The sequence below is a fragment of the Rutidosis leptorrhynchoides genome, chromosome 5 (assembly GCF_046630445.1).
Source record: "Rutidosis leptorrhynchoides isolate AG116_Rl617_1_P2 chromosome 5, CSIRO_AGI_Rlap_v1, whole genome shotgun sequence".
Taxonomy (NCBI): Eukaryota; Viridiplantae; Streptophyta; class Magnoliopsida; order Asterales; family Asteraceae; genus Rutidosis; species Rutidosis leptorrhynchoides.
In genome coordinates, this window is record NC_092337.1 from 447,850,699 (window position 1) to 447,857,683 (window position 6,985).

Here is a 6,985-nt window from a genome sequence, read left to right on the forward strand (position 1 = left end):
CTACTGCTCAGCCAGCTACACAGACACAGCCATCAGATATCATCAACCTTGATGATAATGATGAACTAGCAGGGACTGATGTGCCTACTACTGAGGGGGAGTACTTAGCAATTGTTCCTTATCTGCCTCCACAAGAACCAGTATCAACACAAGAACCATCAGCTGAACCCATGCCTATTGATAAACAAAGGGTGAAATCTGCTCCTAGGAACAACCAGCCCTTAAGGAAAGGACCCATATTTGAGGCAGCTGATGAAGATACTGTGGCAGTTGTGCCAGCTGATACTAATCAGTTAGCTGGTACTGAAGACACAGCAAGGAGTACTGTGAGTGAAGACCCAGCCAAAAGTGTACGGCTGGGTGTAACAATTGTTGAAATACCAGCTAAGGTGGTTGAGCTGAGTGCTAATGTATATTCTGACACCGTTGATCCTGCTGATTTCACAGTCTGGGGCAGAGGGGATCACTTATTTTTTCAATCACCTATCTCTGCCCGGACTCTTGTTTATTTTGACAGAACAGTAGATGAACGTACTGATTTTTATGCAGTAGGTTCTTCTGGCATAGCAGAATCACATATGTATCCTACATCTTCCCCAAAATGTCATGATAAACATACTACTTGGAAAGATGAACCAGCTGCACAGGGTGAGTCAGACATAAGAAAGATGAATCCAGACGAAAAAGAGGCTTACAGGCTGGAGATCACTGTTCCCGAACTACTTGAACAAAGGGCAGCAGCTATGCCTGAAAGAATACGCCAAATCAGAATGCTGTACCATCTACTTGATCAGCAATTCTACATCAATGCTTTGGAATTCGACATTGAAGTTGGTGTGTATTTATACAACAGTGGTCAAAGGCTATATACTGATGAAGAGAATGCTCTCTTTCATGAGGCTCTGCAGCTGGATATGGACCTAAGGCAATACTGTGATGCCATTACTACAGATGAAGGCAGACAGATGATTGCCATAGCAAAATCTCTCAACATTACTGCCAGTGAATATCTCTTAAGTTTTCAAATTGATAAGTAAAGGAGGGAGGATGCTGATGCTGAATATGCTGAGAGGCTGAGGCTTAAAGAAATAGAAGACAAATTGGCTGTTGACAGAAAAGAAGAAGCTGAATCTCTAAAGTTAGTAAAAGCCATTGTCAAAGCTCAGGATAAGGAATTTGATGAACAAGAATCTGCTGAGAAGGTACCTACTGTTGCTCCTATAGAAACTGAATGAGTAATAGAACTATCTGATCATTATTATAGGAGCAAGTATGGTAATGTAATGACCAGAAGATCCAATCCCAGCAAGATCATCAAGGTGCACAAAGGCACAAAAAGAGCTTTCAGTTTCAGCAGGGAAAATAACATTCAAGAGAGAATAGACTACACTGAACTGAGAACCTTAGGATTCAGTGAATGGATGGAGATACTGGAGTACTTTATTGGTAAGGGTAAAAGTGGTATTAAAGATACATTGAAACCTGAACTTCAAGAGCTCTTCAACAAAGCAGCAAAATATGGGAATGCACCAGTAGTGAATGTAGAAGAAGTTCTTTCTCAAAAGCTTAAAGGAAAGAAATCTACTGGTGAAGGCCCACACAGAAGAGATCCCATCATTCTACCTCCTTATGTTCCAGTATATGATCCTGCTGAGCTACCTATTCTTTTTCCTGAAGCCTGGGCAGCTCTCAAAGTTAAAGAAGAAGAGCTATCTGAAGATGAACAAGAGAAAGACAAGGACAAAGATAGATAGCCTTCTGGTGCTCAAATTTTATCTTTTGTTTATTTCATTCTTCATTATAATATTTTGTAATTATTGTATATACTCTGTTGTAATGAAACTGAAATGAGTTTATCTTCAAAATCATATCAAGTTATAAGATATAGATAACTCACCAAAAGATCCCAAAATAAACTTCAAAGGGACAAATTTACTGCCTATTTTTCTCTAAGTCCCTTGGTGCTGGCTTTAGTGTTTTCACGTTATGTCATAGGTTTTGTCATCATCAAATAGGGGGAGATTGTTGAGTCCTCAAAATAATTAAGGATTTAATTATGACACAACAGAATTTATTTACACTAAAATGTAATATGCAGCCAGCACAAGTTTGTTCATGTATAGACAGCAGATGTTGCTGTGTCGAGTGTTTAAGTGTGCTGCCTAGTCTACCAGTACAAGGTAGACAGTATTCTTCAATTAACACAGGATGTGTACTCAGCAACTAGAGAATATCAAGTGACTCAGCAATGAAGAACCAGCATGGCAGGAATGCAGCTTATTACACAAGACATCTATGCTCCATTACAAGCATAGTGGTTTCCAGAGTGGTCTTCATCAAGTGTACTATTCAACAGAAGTCAAAGACAAAGTTGAACAGAAAAGGACACGCATCCGCGGCTGACAAGTGACCTTACAAGACCATGTGGGAATGCAGAAGTTTAAGGCATGTGCAAACATGTGTTATACTTTTTCAATGCCTAGGGAAGACAACATTCTATTTGTTTAAATAAATAGTGGTGCCAAACCGAATTGGGGTGTTCCTGCAAATAGCTACCAAAGAGGAAAGAGGAGAGCACGCTCTCTGATGCAATTATCCCCACAAGTACAGACATCCTATGTATCAGTAGACAATAGAACAATTACACGGATAATAGGACTAGTATAAATTGATGTATCCACTATTGTAACAATTAGTGGTGTGAGTTTTATTATTTAGAGTCCAAAATGTGTAATAGCTTTAAGTTTATGCTCATAGCTATAATCTAGGTAAATCTGTATCAACCAACTATCATTCCGCCAAGGATAGTTGTAATTCTTTGTGATTCAATCAATAAAGAATAAACTATTGAAAATTACATTTGACTCTACTTAATTTACTTACTTGAATACTGAATCGTGTTTAATTGATAGGTTAATTAAAAGAATTGTATTCACCCCCCCTCTACAATACTCCCGTTGTTTATCAAGGGACCAACAATCCTTTGGCGTATTCTTTTAATTAACTTAACAGTTAAACATGATTCAGTATTCAAGTAAGTAAATTAAGTAGAATCAAAGTAATTTTCAACGGTTTATTCTTTATTGATTGAATCATAAAGAATTACAACTATCCTTGGCGAAATGATAGTTGGTTGATACAGATTTACCTAGATTATAGCTATGAGGATAAACTTAAAGATATTACACGTTTTGGACTCTAAATAATAAAACCCACACCACTTCTTGTTACAATAGTGGATACATCAATTTATACAAGTCCTATTTTCCGTGTAATTGTTCTATTGACCACTGGTACATAGGATGTATGTACTTGTGGAGACAATTGCATCAGAGAGCGTGCTCTCCTCTTTCCTCGTTGGTAGCTATTTGCAGAAATACCCCAATTCGGTTTGGCACCACTATTTGTTTAAACAAATAGAATGTTGTATTCCCTAGGCACTGACAAAGTATAACACATGTCTGCACATGCGTTAAACTTCTGCATTCTCACGTGGTCTTGTAAGGTCACTTGTCAGCCGCCAACGCGTGTCCTTTTCTGTTCAACTTTGTCTTTAACTTCTGTTGAATATTACACTTGATGTAGACCACTCAGGAAACCACTATGCCTATAATGGAGCATAGCTGTCTTGTGTAGTAATCTGCATTCCAGCTGTGCTGGTTCTTCATTGCTGAGTCACTTGATATTCTTGAATTGCTGAGTACACATCCTGTGCTAACTGAAGAATACTGTCTACCTTGTGCTAATAGACTAGGCAGTATACTTAATCACTCGATACAGCAATATCTGCTGTCTATACATGAACAAACTTGTGCTGGCTGCACATTACATTTTAGTGTAAATAAATTCTGTTTTGTCATAATTAAATCCATAATTATTTTGGGGACTCAACAATCTCCCCCTATTTGATAATGACAAAACCTATGACATAACGTGAAAACACTAAAGCCAACACTAAGGGACTTAGAAAAATATAGTGAAAGGACCCGTCCTAATCCACCTGGACGAAGTCATCAACATTTGGTCCCATTACGATGATCGGCTCCAAGTAATGTCCTTATATTGAGCAAATGCACAGCGAAAGACTTAATTCGTACCTAAGAATAAACATGCTTTAAAGTGTCAACCAAAAGGTTGGTGAGTTCATAGGTTTATCATAACAATCATTTCAATATGTTAATAGACCACAAGATTTCATATTCATAAACGTTTTAATAAAAATATTCTAAGTGGTTGAGCACTTGGTAACCATACTTAACATTTAATCAACGTCGCATATTCCCTTTATTATGAAATCTTACTACACCGTACCAAGTGTAGTCACCGAAACGAAGTACTGTGCAACCGTTGAATACTGGTCGTCCAGTCCGGTTGGGGTTGTCAGGCCCGATAGATCTATCAACAGGATTCGCGTTTACAATACCACATGTAAATAGTAGTTACCAAGCTATTAGGGAAGATATGCAGGGTGGTACAACTCAACGTAGAATATATTTTAAGTACTTGTGTCTATTTCGTAAACATTTATAAAAGCAGCGCATGTATTCTTAGCCCAAAAATATATATTGCAAAAGCAATTAAAAAAGGGAGTAAATGAAACTCACTTTTGCCTTGAAGGTATTTAATTCGACTTGGTCTCCGATAGATATCACGAACCTAACCATATATATAATATATCAACATATTTTCTTTTTAAGTAATCGTTACATATATATATATATACTTTTAATACTTTTAATATTTTCTTAGTCCGTAGTTAGCATTCCGATGTTAGTGGTCCACAATTAGTTGCTTAAATAAAATAAATAAAGACCCCATCGTATTCGTATTGATCAGAATTAATCTCGACCCATGGTACCATGTTGTCAAATGACGTGTTGCGTACATAAAGTACCGTGTTGTCAAATGACGTGTTGCGTACAATCATGAGGTCTTATGATTAATCTTCTCGTGTTGTTTACGGGTGGTCCTGAAATATATAAAATCAAATCATAAGTAATTATATATAAAATATCATATTAATTAGAAAAGATATGATTAATTTACTTTTTCTCCAAATATTTTCGTAGCTAAACTAGCTTCGGATACCCAATCTTGTTTTAGTCGTAGTTTCTTCATTACAACTCCGTTTTTGTTGGTTCAACTTGCCACTTCCTTGGATCGAGTCAAATTTTAAGAATATGAACTTAAAATACCTTAGTTTGTATTCGAAATCATAGTTTATAGGTCAAACTTTGATGAAACTTATGAAAGTGATCATTTTCCATCATAAAAACAACATTTAATGATCATTTTTCTAAAAATACTTACACTTTGAGTTAAACCATGAAATTTTTATGTGTTAACATATTCATAAGAAATATCATTTTTCCAGAACATGAACTTCCAATTCAAAGTTCAAGATGGTTTTTAATTATCCAACCCAAAACAGCCCCCGGTTGCACTCCGACGACGTAGATTCAGTTTTTAAGGTGTTCTTTGTAAAAACAAGTTATATCTTGTTAGGTTAGCATATCATTATGATATATTACAGGTCTTGAAGTGTTTTAAAAGTCAAGTTAGAAGGATCTATTTAGTTTGCGAACAAGTTTGAAATCATTCAAACTATGTTCTTGTTGTTAAAATTTTATACCACAAAATAAGATAGCTATATGAATATGAATTGAATAAGATTATGAACAAGGTTACTACCTCAAGTTACTTGGACAAAGTTACTGCAAAAGATAAGAAATAATCTTGGAATTAAAGAGTGGTGGAGTTAGATCAAAAGGTTGGAAGTAAACTTCTTCAAATGGGTGGTTATTTTGATATGTTCTTGAAAGAGTTTTCTTATGGTGTTTAAGGCTTGTAATTGAAGCTAAATGATGGGGAAAATGCTTGGAGATGATCAAGTATGAAGTTAGGAGTATTTTGAGAGAGAAATGAGGGTGTAGGTATGAGAAAATGGAGTGAAGAAATGGTGTTCATTTATAAAAATGTTTTTAGTTTATAAAGAAAGAAAAGGATTTCTAATTTTGTTTTCTTACTAATAATTCATACTACTTGACAAATTCTAGTTACCTCATATCTAGGGCAGTAATAATGTTGATTAGTATGTTGATTTGATGTGTATATACCAATAGTAAATACGTATAGAAGCTGGGTATGATACGGGTACATATACCTTAGATATACGTATAGAAATCTTGAGGAAACGGAACGAGAATTAAAATATAGCTATCTTTTGTGAATATACTTATATTGTTTTATGTATTTAAGTCCTTAAAAAGTGATTAAATACATTATATATACGATACATGTATAAGCATTATAGATTATAAGTATATATATAAAAGAATGTTACGTATAGTTATCGTTTTGAAAACTTAAGTTAGTAGTTTCAAAATATACTTATAACTCATTGTCATTAGTACACAATGAGATGTTAAACCATCCTTAGCTCATGTTAAATATATATAAATACATTTATATGCACAAACGTATAATTATCGTATGTTATATAGTTCGTGATATCATCGGTCATATTGGACGGTCAAACGTTGTGTAAAACTCTTTTCAAAAACATAAGTCTTAACAATTTGGATTGCTTATCATGTTGGTATGGTTTAATTTATGAAAATATTAATCTCATAAGTATAATTTGGTCGGAAAATTCCGGGTCATTACATATAGGCAGTAAATTTGTCCCTTTGAAGTTTGTTTTGGGATCTTTTGCTGAGTTATCTATATCTTATAACTTAATATGATTTTAAAGATAAACTCATTTCATTTTCATTACAACAGAGTATATATAATAATTACAAAACATTATAATGAAGAATGAAATAAACAAAAGATACAATTTGAGCACTAGAAGGCTATCTGTCTTTATCCTTGTCTTTCTCTTGTTCATCTTCAGATAGCTCTTCTTCTTTAACTTTGAGAGCTGCCCATGCTTCAGGAAATAGAATAGGTAGCTCAGCAGGTTCATATACTGGAACATAAG